Source organism: Athene cunicularia (assembly GCF_003259725.1).
Source record: "Athene cunicularia isolate RWA chromosome 1 unlocalized genomic scaffold, athCun1 chr1_part2, whole genome shotgun sequence".
Classification (NCBI taxonomy): Eukaryota; Metazoa; Chordata; class Aves; order Strigiformes; family Strigidae; genus Athene; species Athene cunicularia.
Window position 1 is genome coordinate 49,202,926 of NW_020799092.1, and position 14,930 is coordinate 49,217,855.

The 14,930-nt window shown below is 37.8% G+C and overlaps 1 protein-coding gene across 4 annotated transcripts in view; it reads left to right on the forward strand.

The window, feature by feature from the left end:
- Positions 1-345: 345 nt before the first annotated feature.
- The window catches only part of SCAF11 (SR-related CTD associated factor 11), a 46,947-nt gene continuing 32,362 nt past the window's right edge, over positions 346-14,930 (forward strand). For 2 of the 4 annotated variants that reach the window (XM_026867739.1, XM_026867741.1), the window contains exon 1: positions 346-839. The gene's annotated coding sequence lies outside the window, so the exon portion shown is untranslated. The remainder of the gene's footprint in view (positions 840-14,930) is intronic. The other 2 variants (XM_026867738.1, XM_026867740.1) reach the window with 1 other exon arrangement.

The window sequence follows — 14,930 nt, forward strand, 5'->3', positions numbered from 1 at the left end:
GTGGCATCTCCTGAGAGTTTCAAATAAGTAATCTGGCTATAAAATCTACGTATTTGACTATTCCACTAGAAATCAGTGCTGAAATTACAAGAGTAGCTTTCTTTGTTCTACTGTTTTGTTTTTGGTCGAGTGTGTCTTGCTGACCTTACCTACTTGCAGCTGATCTTTAAGACAAGGACCTGTTGGTACACACACATTACCCTCCTCTCTATAAGCTCCACCTGTCTCTTCTGCACATTTAGTAAACACATCAAACCACTACATCAGGGAATATCCAGTTTCTCAACAGGAAGCACTCGTCACCAAATGGGACATTTAAGCTCTGTCTCCATTTTGCTAACAAAGGGGGGCGGCCGGGGCGACCAGTCGTTCCCAGGAGACCGCCGGCCCCCTCCGCGCCGAAAGCTTTTGTGAAGGCTCAACGGGTGGAGCAGCAGCCCTGCCCGGTGATCCGTAAGTGGGGTTGGCGCGGGGACTTCCCCGCCGTGGCTCTGGGCTGAACAAAGATCTCGGACCGAGGAGGCACCGCCGTCCCTCTTCCCGGCAGCGGTGGGCGCTGACCTGGCCGCCCGGAGTTGTAAATGCCGGCAGCGTTCGCTGGAAGAGCGGCAGGAGTTACTGGAATACTTTGCAGTTGTAGGAAAGTTGCACCAAGAGGCTCAACTTAAAGCCCAGCTCTGCTTTTGTGCTGTTGTGGAATCGCGGCTGGCTTAAATATCGGTAAAGTTGCGCAGAGTAACACTGGAACCTGGAAGCGGTACAGTTATCAAGCCAGTGAGAGACTCAACAGCTTTTCTTGTGTTTTACAGTACATTGTGTCCTATTTTTTTTTCCTGTTGGTGAGTATTAAATAATAGCGTGAGCCCCAATGTAAGTCCTCTTTGACAACCTGTCTCCACGTTTATAACTTAAACAATTTTGGTAGAATTAAAATTGGTCCCCTTCCTCTCATAATGTTTTTATTTTAGACTATACTAATTAATTTATAAAGTTTTTAGGAAGAATGAGATAGCAGAGAGAAAGGCCAGGTAGTTACTGTCTGTTTAGTATAGGTAACTAGGTACTGTTGGCAAAGTTATTTAAAAAGTCGAGAGATAAGGTTGTTCACATTTAAGTAATAATTATGTACTAGATTGGGATGCCCCTGATTATTGAACAGCTATTTTAAGATTGTAATTTTATATCTTTTTAGGGCTTCCGTAACCTTAAAGGGAGATGTAGCTAACTTGGTGTCTGATGTTCTGTTTGTATATCACTAATGTATCGGGGTGGGGGGTGGGGGGGTGGTGTGTGTGTAATTTTCTTTCAATGGATCATAGTTTTAAGTGAAGTGTAATCTGACTTGGAGTTTTACTATGTGGGTATTCAGACTCTTACACATGGGAGAAGAAGAATGGGAGAAGTCTGTAGTCATTTTGTTGTGGTTTCTTTCGATATTAGCAGAAATAAATAGTAGGCTTCTGAAATAACGAAAATTTGCCATTGTTTGGTTGATTATACATTCTAATCCATGTCTCTTTTAACTGGAAAGCTGCTTTTAGAGATTCACAATATTAAAAAAATGGATAGCATCCTCTTCAGTGAATGAAAAAGACTTGGACATTATCCCGAGTACTTTTTCAAATGTTTCCTTTAGAATTTCTAGGAATATAATGTTTGTTGTTCTGTTTTCCTTAGATAAGATGAGAGCTAGTTGGGGGAGGGAGGAGGCTATTTAGACTTTTAGTCACAATGTTTAAAGTCTTTTGTAGCTTTCCTTTTCAGTAGTTTACATTTGCTGATGTGTCAATTTCCAGAGTGATAAATGGCCCAGATAAGAAATACATCCATTGTCTTTCATGTTCCACTTGCCTTAAAGTCTGCTTGTGAATAAGGCAGAATGGACAACAGCTTTGTGGCCTTGATGGGAGAAGTAATCTCTCATCCAAACTGTCTTGAAAGGGAATGTTTTTCAGACCTTCTTTAATAGCAGTAAACCTGAGTTCACTGGGTTCACCATTCGTATTCAGATTACCTTTAACATTGGGAACAGTCCTCCAGGAATTTGAAGTTTTTTGAACTTGAATTTATAGTGCTCACAGTATGTGAAGATTGCCGAGTCTGACTGAACAAGGAGATGTAAATTTATCTTATTCTCCAGTTATTCAGCTATCGCTTTTGAAACATCCAAATGATAAAGAGTTTCTTTGTGCTCTGGTCTGACTGTAGTTTGACATGACTTTGATGCATGACTTCTAGCCTCTGGTTTTATAAAACTTGTAGATGGTTCTGCTCATGATACATGATGATTGTACTCTGGTTACAAACATCTCTTGTTTCAGGTTTTTTACCCTGTTGCAGAATTCTTTGCAGAATCTTTTCAGTTTTCTGTCCTGAGTACTAAAAAACCTGTGTGAAAACTTTATTACTAGGTGAAGCCAACTTTAAATTAAAGGGTGATTTTTATTTCAATTAATGTTATATTTAAACCTACATGATATTAATGGGGGGGGGGGAAAGTGCTGGAAAGAGTTTGATGGATTGACTTGCCTTACTTAAACACCAAAATTCTTGAAGCCTGGCCTTCTTTCAGTTCACTGTTCAGTGGTGGGATTTTCTTTGCTGGCAATCTTAAAGTGAGGAAGAAAAAAAGTCCAATAATAGTAACAATAGTAATATGTGCAGTCTAGTGATTATTCAGTGCTGTCAACCATTGTTATCAGTTTGTCTGAATGAATTCTGAAATGGTTACAGTTAATCTGCTAAACCATTTAAGCTTGAAGTAGATTTTATAAATCTCAGCATTGCCTTTTTTTTTTTTGAAAGTTGGAGCTACACCGTTAAACAGATTTATAACTTAACCATTCTGTAGTAGTAAATACCTGAGGTTTCTAATATGCGTATTTTTTAGAGCACTTCAAAATAAGGGCTAGTTCATGTCTCTTCAGCAGTGTAGGCACCTTTTGTTTAATCTATATGTACTAGTCCACCTTGCCCTGAAGGGCAGTGACCTTGATTTGAGAGGATATGAGTGCAGTGACATTGTATCTTTGCTTCCCTACTTGTTTCATCTCTTCTTACCCAGTAGTTGAGGATACCGGCAGTTTGCAAGCAGAAAGCTGTGCACATCTCTGGTTTGGGTTTGAAATCTGCTTTGTTTTGGTACCCTGAACCACTTCTGTAGGATGATTCTCTTGTGTAGGAAGTTATTTGCGGTTGTGAAATAACAAATGGAGGACTGTAGCTGCTGGAAGATGGAAGGTGAATGTGTGTGTCTCTGCTCCCTAAAGCTGCAGCTCAGTTGTCCTGAACAGTTTTCCATCACATCTACATCTGGGACTGGTGGAGCACCAAATGCACAGTGACTGCTTTAAAAGGGCTTTCCAAGGTTGAATGTGCATAATCTGTACTTCAGTGGCCTGCACCAGATTCAACAAGTCGTTTTATCCTGTCAGGAGTTCATTTCAAAAAAAAAAGTGCTAAGGAAGTTACATTTTACTTTTAAGATTCTGTTTTCCTACATCTTGTTTTTATGACATATCAGATAGCTTTCCTTAAGACTTATATCTGGAGAAACAAATTAACCAAATACGGAAGTTGTCACTTCTAGGCTGGGGGAATTTTTGACAAAGGATGACTAAAATGCTGCATTTAATTATGTGTAAGTAGGCAAGATTAAAACAAACTTTGTATAAAATGCATCTATTCAGGTAACACACACACACACATATATATATATATATATATATACACACACCCACACATGCACCTGTAGGCATATGTGCATATATGCTTTCCAGTTGTGTATGTTGTGCTGAAATTAACATTTTCACCCGTTCATTTATTATGAAGTAATGCTGTCTCACAATTTATGCTGATGAAACAGTAGTATTGCTCTTGTTTTTCTCCGGTAGAATATTTTGAATTTTAACTCAAAACTAATCCATCGCAGCAAGCATGAAAAAGTAACATTTTAATTTTATGGTTCTGTGGCCAGTGGTATTTCTTCTTAACTTTCTGAGATTTTTTCAGATTAATTTGTGTATGTGTATAAATATTTCTTTTAAAAACAAATGAATATGTAGAGAGAACTGAGGGGAAGAAATGTATTCCGGAAGCTGTTTTCTAAAGCCTAATACTGTGGTAAATTCCATCATCTGATCACTTTTTCTAGTAGACGCTAATAATAATGTCTGTCTTAATGCACTTTTTATTTAAGGATTGGTGAAGTCCCATTAAAATGCAATCTTTGTTCCTCTGTTATTAGGTCTGTAAGTACTGCTTAACTGTGATCTACCTTCAAAGGTACTATCTGTGAGTAAACCTGAGTGATGCGTTTAATGATGTTTGGAACTTTTTCAAGCTAGTATGAAATTGCTTGGAGATGTCAAGTGAATTAACACTTGCTGTCTCTCTACTTACAACGTGGCTTTTGTTAGACTGCCAGCAGTAATGACAAATGCAAAATTCCATGGGATCAGTGTCTGATAGAAGTCTTCATATATGTCCATAGCTTTAGATAGCAGCACAGGTCAAAACTGCTGCGGTGAAGACTCTACCTTTCTTGGTGTGCCACAGAAGAGATGGAGACCTTTACATGAAGCTGAGGCTATACTGGTATTCAAAATTTGAGTTTCTAAGTAGAATCGGAAGGTAGATGAGCAGTCTTAATTGGATTGCTCGCTATCCAGAGCAAGTTACTTCAGCAGTTCCGAATATAGGACGGACAATTAAATTCTCCTCTGTTTTCTGTACAGCCACTGAATAAGCACTTCTATGCAGTTTGCTTTTTTAAAACATGTAAAAGGTAGTGACCCCTGTGGATAGATAAATATAATGAGAAGTGATTGGAAGTCCTATGAAACAGTTGGTGAATTATTGTATGGTGTTTCTAATATTGTTGATGTGGGAAGCTAAAGTTCTTTTTGAAGCATTGCGGTGACGGTAACCCAAAATGGTGATTAGCGTGTTTTTGTATTAGCAGACTCTCTTCACAAGTTGAAAGGAAAGGTGATGGAGTTCAGGCTGTATTTTCAAGCACAGATCCAGCTTTTCCCTCTTGCATGGTTAATAGTTTCTGTTACATTTCATGTGTTGCTACTGGTGTTAAGGAAATACTCTCGTACGTACCTGTCTTCTATTCCCGGTCACGTTTTTCTGGCTTTATTTTAGCTATCTTGACAGTTATCACTGAGTAAGGGCTGTGAAAGGAAGATCAACAGTAATTAAAACTGCTTACTCCCTATCTATCTATGACTGCTGAAATTATGTCTAATGCATTGTTATTCTACAAATACTGTACGAGATTTGTGCAAAATACAATTACACTTAAAAATCTTTCAGTTGTCTTAAATCCTTTGCAAACTTTTCCACCATTTTCCAAAACCCATCAAATTTATTTTTGTCCAAGATTTGTAAGAGGTTAGTGTAGGTCTTTAACTTGAGCTTGTGAAATACTGTTATTCAAAGTCAAAAGGAGCTTGAGGACCATGTTTTTGACTTTGTAGGTTTCAGCTAATACTTTTTTCAAAAGAGATTGCCTAAGAGAGGCAAAATGTACTTTCTAATGGCTGTTATTTTCATTCTTTTGTTTGTTTTTTAATCAATGTCTATATTTTACATGTAAGCTGAAATTACTTTTTATGGAAACACATTTTTTTAATATCAGAAGAACATGTCATATCACTAAACTCTTGATTTGATGCTTAAAATGAAATCACAGCATGCTCTTAATAGAGATCTCAAATTCATTGTATCAAACGTGTTTATGGTTCTATGTAATCTTATGCAGTGGGTTTTTTGTATTTAACTAAATCCATAAAATTATAGGGGCATGAATACATTACATAAATTCTGTTAGAGGGATGCCCTTCAGTTTGCAGTGGTTTGACATTTAAAAGATGAGAAATAAGACTACCATGATGTAGGTGAAAGAAAAAATAATGGTAGTCTATAACTGGACAATTGCATGCTATTCCTTTGCTGGATTCACACCTTTCTTCTTTGGCTCAATATAATTCTCTGATCACATACCACTCTGGTTTTGTTGCCCCATTAATTTTTTGTATATTAAATGTGCTGCTTGCCGTTGCTGCTGCCCCTGAGCTTTTGGCTTCAGTCTTAGTCCATCACTTTTGCTCATTGTTTTTCCTTCCATTGTTAAAAGGTTTTAGCTTTTCTACTTCTGTTTTTGCAAGGTCTTTTGGTTTAGCTCTTGCATCCGTGGTGTTTAAATACAGCTATTTGACCATTTTAGGATGGTATTAAGAAAAATAAAGATGGTCTTCCTAGTTTCTTTAGCATCAGAGAAATGATTGCAACAAGTCCTGCTGTGTTGCCATAGCACTGGCTGAACTATGCTCATTCATCTTCTGGGAATGTTACATCTGCAGTGTAGCAATGTGATAGGAACTTCAAACTATTAGTGTATGCTAAGCGCAGATCCAGTTTATGGGGAGAAAAATTAAATGCAATGACTGAAAGATTTCTTGAGTACATGCAACCTTTTTTTCTCCCCATCTATGACATTGCTAGATTTGAAAAGGTTGCTTGTGTGGAACGCATGTTCTTGATCTTCATGACCCATTGCCAAATATCTGCTCTTTGGTGAAAAGCATGAAAATACTAGTGCTTCTAAGTGGCTAGAAAAAAGTACTACTTTTTTTTTTTACCGTGTTTGGAAATGGCTGAGCCATTTTTGCTGACTTTGGTATGTAATGCTATCCCTTCCAGCTGCAAAAGTATGCATGTGACTAAGGACCCTCAGCAGCCAAAGGCAAGGTCATGAGTTTACTACGTTGATTTGATTTAGTTGCTTGAACCATGTGCACCATGACAATAGTACCTAATCCCTAATTAGTTCCTGTTATTTGTAAATCTCACTTTCACCCAGTTTAGTCACAGATTACTTGAAAGAAACACCTAAGTACTGAATTGTACGTTTTGTGAGAGAACGTTATGTACACTGTTTTCTCTTTCCTATTTCTTCAAGTTAATCACTGTGGTACTTCAGTGTTTTATCAGCAGTATATGAAACAGCATGACTTAGCTCCCCAGCATACATGCATGTTCTCCCTACAGGGGTGGTTGTGGTATAGTGCTCCTTCTTTTGGGAGTCTTATCATACACATGAAGGAGCAGCACAGTACATATTGTTTCTATTAAAAATACTAGTTTGGAAAGCAAAATAGGGTGGTCTTTTAATTTCTGTGAATATACATTTCGCCATTTCTGTGAGTCTTTAGAAGGTTTTAGTCATTCTGTCTTCTGTATAAATGAAGCTGGTTTTTCTTGAGGGAGTTAACCATGGCTCCAGTGAGCGTTCCTTCTCACGGCTGTCATGGACCCAGCTGTGTGCTTCTGTAAAGATTAGGTCTGGGATTGTCTTGTATAATTCCGATCATCTTTGGAAAGCAGTGTTATGAGTGGCAGCTTTACTGAGGAGCTACCCTGCAAAATTGCCTCAGTTCAGTGCATAGGAAAACTATGTGGCTTTGTCCTCGCTGCAATTGTATTGTCAAGAGCTGACAGGCTTGAGTAACTTAGTTTGTCCTCTGGCAGAGCAGAGAGGGGTTTTCTCACAAGCTTGAGAAATATCACTGAAGAGCCAGTAGGAATGCAAGCATAACTTTGTATTACAGGTTAGATTTGATTAGGTGAATATATACTTTGAATCAGATGAGACTACTGTGACAACTAACTCCCCAAGGTGCTGCTTTTTTTTTTTTTCCTTGCTTACTAGCAAGTTTAGCTTCACCTAGTTCTCAGTCAGAGAACTGAATTTGCCTAAGCACTGGGCCATCTTTGTTGTCAGTGGTCACCCTGAACTTTGGCATGTAATGTCATGTGGTCTGAGTTAACCTCACAGCTGCTGGCAGATACTGAAAATGCTGGAGGGATGATTTAGATTGACTTGTGGAGGAATGTTTTGAAGTACAGTTTCTCATTGCTGCTTACTTGGTATGAGCCCTTAAAATGAGTTCAGGAGACATCCTAAACTTTTGCCACCTATCCTAGTGGAACAGGTGTTTATGATTGACAGTGCAGAAAGCTAAGAAATGAAATTTGCCTTCTGTAGATAATTACCCATCGGTGCCAGTAAGGTAACTGTAGTTCAGTACCAAACTCAAATTTGTCATGACTAAAAGCTGCTAACTGCTGTGCAAACTTGTAATCAGCTTTCTTTCACCTCTTTGTGAGTTTTCTCACAAAGGGGGCTCAGCCTTGTGTGATACCATGTTGAGGACAAATGTTTACAGGGAAACTTTCTTCAGTGTGTTTTTGATTATCCTTTTGATGCTTTAACTATTTTAGTCAAACATCATATCGCTTCTGGCTTGTGGAAGTATTGGTGATTATGTGGGCTTTCCCAGTAGTTATGTGGATGCTCCTGATTCTAATGAGCAAAGCAGCCATTGCATGTATTATCATCTTTGGGGGGAGGAGGAGTGCTATAACAGTGTTTCACAAACCTTGGTGCCTTGTGTTGTCTTATGTTATCTACTGCTTAAGACTCATAAAATGCCTCAGTCTTTTAGATGATTTCTTGGGGTGGGATCTGGAATTTCAGTGAAGACCAATAGCTTTATTATCAGTTGAATTTTAGCACAAGATTTTTGAGTTTGTTGTTTTGTTACTGCTTGTTTGCCAGTGCTAATGGTTCTTCTGTAATAAAGAAAAATAAGGATGTAGGTTACTAGGTAAAAAACAATGAGAACTGGTTGTTTTGGGAAGGAAAGGAGCATGAAGGCTGGTAGATCAGGGGGCCAATTTCTTGACTAGGATTCTGAGGTGAAGGGATGTTTGTCTCATGCACAAGTTTCCAAGTAGAGATGGCAAGTTCCTTAAACACCTGTTGGTTATACTAACTTTGTTACTATTTCTAGCCTCTGATAAGCATAAATCTGTTGGGTTTTGGGTTTCTTTTGGTTTTGATAATAACTGTTATGACCATTAAATTGGCTCCATGCTGTTGTTAGAGGTATTAATAGAAAAGCGCAAGTTTTATGATACAAGTATGTTGCTGCTTTTTTTTTTTTTTTTTTTTTTTTTTTTTTTTTTTCAGGTTGATAGTCTGTCTGGTTTAGTTCTTGTATTGTACTGAAGCTGTTTGGATAGTGGCTTTTCTAAATAGAACTAGAACATGGCTATTCTCCCTTACACATCTGAATACCCTATCATGAATAAAGTATTCTTCAGTTACTGTTAGTATTTATAGAATACTAAAGAAACTTGTGGATCACTATGACTTGTCATACATGAAATGCTACTGCTGACATTGTTTGGCTACCTTCTTATACTGTCCAATAAACTGAAGTGTTTTAAATGCTAGACACTAGAGTTAAAAGCAGCACTTCAGCCATAACATTCTGTAAAAGACATATGTCCACCACAGTTTATGGAATATTCTCAAATATCTGAGGTCTTATCAGAGCACAAAGATGTCACTTTATGTTTTACCTATGTCTTGCGGGTGCTCTTCTGTTAAACTCCAGTGAGGAACACTGCCTGCTCCCTTGACTTAACATGAGAAGGTCTGTATGACAGGTTTTGAGCCAGTTTATGATTATAAACTTTATAGAGGAAGGAGATTACCTTGCATGTGTCTTCACTGTAAGGTTCTAAGTCTTTCTTGAAACATTTGGCTTTTCAGATGGTCAGACAGGTTTCTAGATGATAATTGGTGCATCTGATCTACTGCAGCAGCTCCTCAAGGTTTACTTTCACATTTCCATTGAGTTGTGCATGCCTTCCTTGCATAGGAGGCAGTTAGGATGTTGTCGTGTATACTTCTGTGAGTTCTGACTGGATGTGAGTGTTGAGTGTCCACAGCTGCTATTCACTTTGTCACTGTTGAGGTGGCCACAAAAATGAAAGGACTGAACCTAGCAGGGATATAGCTGTAGCCAAAGTATCGGCAATGTAGGTGTGCTTGTCAGTGTCTTGCTGCTAGATTGTGGAAAAATAAATCCTGAGGAGCTATCCACTGCATTGTTTTGGATTGTTGTTTTTCTTTTGTGTAGGAAAGGGAAAGGTTGCCAGGAGGCAGTGTACTGTTTAGGATGGTAGAATGCTAGCCGTTTGGCCATTCTAGCCACAGTTTTGCTGTGACATTACCCTGCATTTTCACAGACTTGACAGATAATCTAGGTACTGCTATGTCCTTGAAGGAGGGCAGTTTGACAACAAAGTCTCAGCTATTCTAGCTCCTTGCCACTGCCAGAAGGGGCAATCCCATTTTATGTCTTCCCTCCCCCATTTAGTCATTTGCAATTTCTTTGGCTCACATGTGGTTCTTAGCTGAGTCTGTTCGCAGTCACTAGTAGTGAGAAACAGAGCTGTTTCTTTTGGTGGCAACAAGCTGTTAGATTAGATTAGCTCTCTTGGGTAATTGCATTCTTAGAGGGTCTGGAAAAACTCTTTAAATCAGCAGTGTCTCCTTGCCTGAATAGTACTTATTCTTTCCAAGACACTGGATCTACATGAATAGGCTTAAACCACCTATAGAAAAAGGTTTCTCTTTCTATTCCCCGAAGTATAGCACTGGTCTCTTTCTTTTCATCTTTGTTGGTTCTATGGTATTCCGTTTGGGAATGCAGACGAGGTGCAATTTGAGCATACAAAGAGCAAAGATCCTCTTTAAGGCTTCTCTTTTGAGTGTGCCTGTTGGTTCTATTCTCACTAATGTTCTGGGCCATGAGATTTTGCTACACAAAGGAGCAAATCCAGGATAAGTGCTTCCAGATCCTCAGTTTAGCCCTCATTTATTGGAGGGCAAACATTACTGAATTGTCACTTGAAACAAGACTATCTTCCAGGCTTTTCAGACAAATATAAAAGTTTTTCCAAATTAAAAGAGCTGTGAAGGTTCTTGGTGTACTTTTGCAACTACCCAATAGTGCCTTTTTTTTTTTTCTTGAAGTATGTGTTGGGTTAGATTTAGTGATACAGGTAGGTAAAAAGCTTTTGAAATGTTCAGCTACCCTTGGAAAATACTAAGTGTTTCCTCAGCCTATCTCCACGATGGCACAAGTTTTCTTTCATCAGCAGCATTTGCCATATAATGGTCCAGAGGTTATGGGCAACTCCAGAGGACACTTTGTGTACTGCTCTTTGTTACTAAAACCCCCTCTGTTTTCATAAATGTAGCTAATTATCAAGATCTGGTTTCATTAAAAACACGCGAGCCCAGGGAGAGTCTTAAACCTCCTTCCAAGATTTCTTAAAAGACCAGGAAAAGGCACAGGGCATAATAGAGTCCTGCTTACTGCTGGCCAAAAATTTGATGGGAGTAAAGGGTGTTACTGTAGTTTTATTAAGCAAATAATTTCTGCAAACAATGTATGGCTGACTGTTGTTTTAGTTTTGAAACTGGTAGTTTCTTGAGTTAGTAAAGAAATCAAAACACAAGGACTGCAGTGCCACAAATACTTTTTAAAAGAAGAGAAAATATTCTTAATAAAAACACAACAGTCAAGGTGCTCCTGTAAGTATTGATGCAATGTGTATCTAAGAAGTTAAAAGGTTAACTGCAGATGTTTCTGAAGTGAAGTCTGTTAAGGGAACAAGAATAAAGCCAGTCATGGACATCAATTGTCACTTGCGTACTGGAGATCTTGTTGCATGTGTTCTTGATTTTGATCCCCCTTAATTGTTGACCAAGTGTGCTTCTGTGTAGATAGGTTACTGCATTGGAGGAAGGGTGTATTTAGCTATTGTGTTTTATTTACATGACATAAAGAATGCTTGTAAAGACTTTGTCTTGTAGCTAATCAAAAAGGAGACATGTTAATTTCATGTCTTACTTATAATTAGACTACTACAGATTTTCATCAGATGATTCTTCTGTGTCTTTAATTTTAAGGTATTACTGTAATAGATTTTAGTTCAATAGGAAATTCAGTTACATGACTTTGAACAGACCACGTTTTTTCTTTCTGCATGCACAGTGAATTAGTGTTGAAAGACATCTGTATTTTTGTTATGAACTGTGTGAAGTAGTTTGTGGTAATAGCAAAAGGCAAATGATGCTTACAATTTTGTGATACAGAAAATTGTTTAGTGTGTAAATAGTATAGCAGTTTGCTTTGTGGAGTTAAGTACATCATGAAGCTATGTTCTTCACATAGACAGTGATGAATATATTCCCAGGTTCTACAATTAACTTTGTTTAAGCACTTCTGTTGGTTAAATGTCTTTTGACTTCTGTCTTCCATGAGGATAAGAACAGAAATTTTCTTTGAAATATAACCTAGAGACTTAAATATTTAGCTCATTTAAGTATAATGAAGGATGTACTTGTATAGTGTCCTTGTTTAGTGTTTTCACTTTAATAGACCAGACTATTGCCTTTATCTCTGATCTGAAATTATATAAGATATTTCTCTTACAAAGTAATTCCATTGAAAACTTACAAGCACCAGAAAACTACCATCTTGGATGAAATGCTTTGCTGGTTTTAGGCGTTCTTATAAAGTATTTTATCTGTACAGTTGAGAGGGTTGGTTTTCTTTTTGTCAGCACTAAAATAGCATAGTGCTTGTTGCTGTTCTGACAAATGTCTTGCATGTCTAGGCCTTGGGGTATTTCTAATGTTTCACATCAACTGAATGATTGTAACTAAATGTATGATGTGCAGGTCGTGAGTCATTGGAATTTGGTAGAAGTACTCTTTGGGCATTAGCATTCTTATAATACATATTAGCCTGATCGTACATGATTAGACATGGATGCGGGCATAATATGATCGTCACGTGAGCTTGTCAACTTGGTAACTGGGAAAAAGGCAAAAAAACTTATCTCAGTTCTGTCACTGTGTCCCCCCCAGTCAAGACTACACATTTCTTATGGCATGCAGCTGGAATGAAAAAGTCTAGGAAATACTTCCAAATCTTCTTAAAGTTTACAATAATCTAAAGGACTATATCACATTTTGGGACAAATAAGAGGTCTGTTTTCTGTGCTGCCTACTACTTCTAAACCACTGCATTCTCTTTTTCCTAACTCTGTTTTTAACTTCATAACTTTAATATCCTTCTTTAGTGTTAACTCATTCTGCTATTCCAGTGTGGGTGGTACCTCTTTTAAAATAGTGGAGAAAGTTTTTTCAAAGTTAATTTAAATAATATGTAAAATTTTATTGTCTTGTTTAGAAATATTTCTGTCTCGGTAATATTCTGCTGCATTGAGAAATGCACAGCATCAAACTGACAAAAGGTGTGCTGTGCAAAGTGGGCTGAGATGCATTGGTGACACTCAGTATCTGTTTAAATAATAGGCCTGTTAGAAGAACGATGTAAACCCCATGTAAATGTTTTCAGTTGCTGTACCTCTTGGATTTACTGATTTTTCTGTCAGAGTCTCTGTCTAATTATTGTTAACTGCAAGAATTTGTGGGATGTCTTTGTGTCTAGAAAGAGTACAATGGAGGAAAGGTTGCTTTTTCGGGGAAAGGAGGATCTAAGGAACTTCTATGGATTCTATTTCTGCTGTCTGTCTTAGTGAACTCAAGACCTCTGTTATAATAAACATGAACTCTACAGCTATTGCTTAAGTTACAGTTTGGTATCTAGATTGTGTCTATTTAAAACCTTTTCTGTGGATGCAGAGTGCAGAATTCTTGATCTTGTCTTTAAATGGTCTCAGCTGTGATGTGTCCTGGGACTTTTAGGGTTGAAAGAGGTTTGAGCACAGCTTGTGGATTTTTCTGCTTCTGTGAAGCACTACTGAGGTTTTGTTAAGACGCAGAGCAGAAGGAATGTTCTTATGTTTTATATATAAAAGTGTTTATACCACACACCACCACATGATTTAAACTCTTTGGGACCAAAGCCACTTAAGTTCTCTTGCAAATCAGAATGAAAACAAACTTGATCTCATATTTTAAGTTCAGTGAGTTTGGTGGTCTTACCTGTCCTAATTTGATGGAGATTTTGCTTTATTTAAAGCATTAAATTTTAAAGTAGCAGTTTGGCTTTTGTTGGGTTTCATCTTGCTTAGCCTGCAAAGGATAATAGGCGGTGGTCTGGTCAGTGATTGTTCTACTAACAAGACTTGTGTACTACTTAAGGGCATTCACTGCAACACAGTCGGTGTTAATATTAGTGCTAGAGACTGCTCTAGAGTTGATGACATACTAATGATTTTAATAATTTTTTTAATGAACATAGGATAGCAGCGTAGAGGGAAAATTCCCTTGTAGCTAGGCTTCTGTTTCCTTCTCCCCTCCCTTTCTCCCACTGTCCATTGACTTGATTTGCATGTTCCTTTTGAGGGATTAAAAAGTAGTTTCGAATTGGAACATTAAAGCCATTTAGAATTCTAATTACAGATTTCTAATTAGCCTCACAGTTTTGACCATTTATTTAATGAACTGTCTGTGTTTGAGTCTCACAGATCAAGTCCTGCTTTCTTGGATAGCATAAGAAATTGAGAAGTGTGTTACGTGATGGGTATCTGTGGGAATGTTCCTTTTCTCAGTTAAAAGAAATGTTTGTTAAAACACTTCCTGCTGCTAAGATCAAGCAGTAAAAGATTTGATAGGAAGAAAAGTTTTGCGAGGCAAATTCTGTCCTTCCCTCTCCTGGATATCCAGGTAGTAAAGGGAAACCAGTGTAGTTTGTAGGTGAAGTAGGAACAAGTTCAGCTGAGGAATGCGATTGTGGCATTCTCAGCTCTGTCCTGCTGCTTTTACTAGCAAAGGTGTTAAAGAGTAATAGGTTTGAAACCTCAGTCAGTTTGCTTCAGATTCGAATACTTTAGTAGATCTCAGTAATTTCTGTTTTCTTCAGTTTCTCGTGAAGTTTTAATTTGTTCTTTTAAACAATTTTTAAAGCTTTATATAGTTCCAAAGAAAACTGCTAGTCCCTCTAGGACTGTAGCATTGAAGCTTTAGGTGCTTATACCATCTATGCTGTGACTACAGGAGATTCAGTCCTTGGTGTAGATGCTTT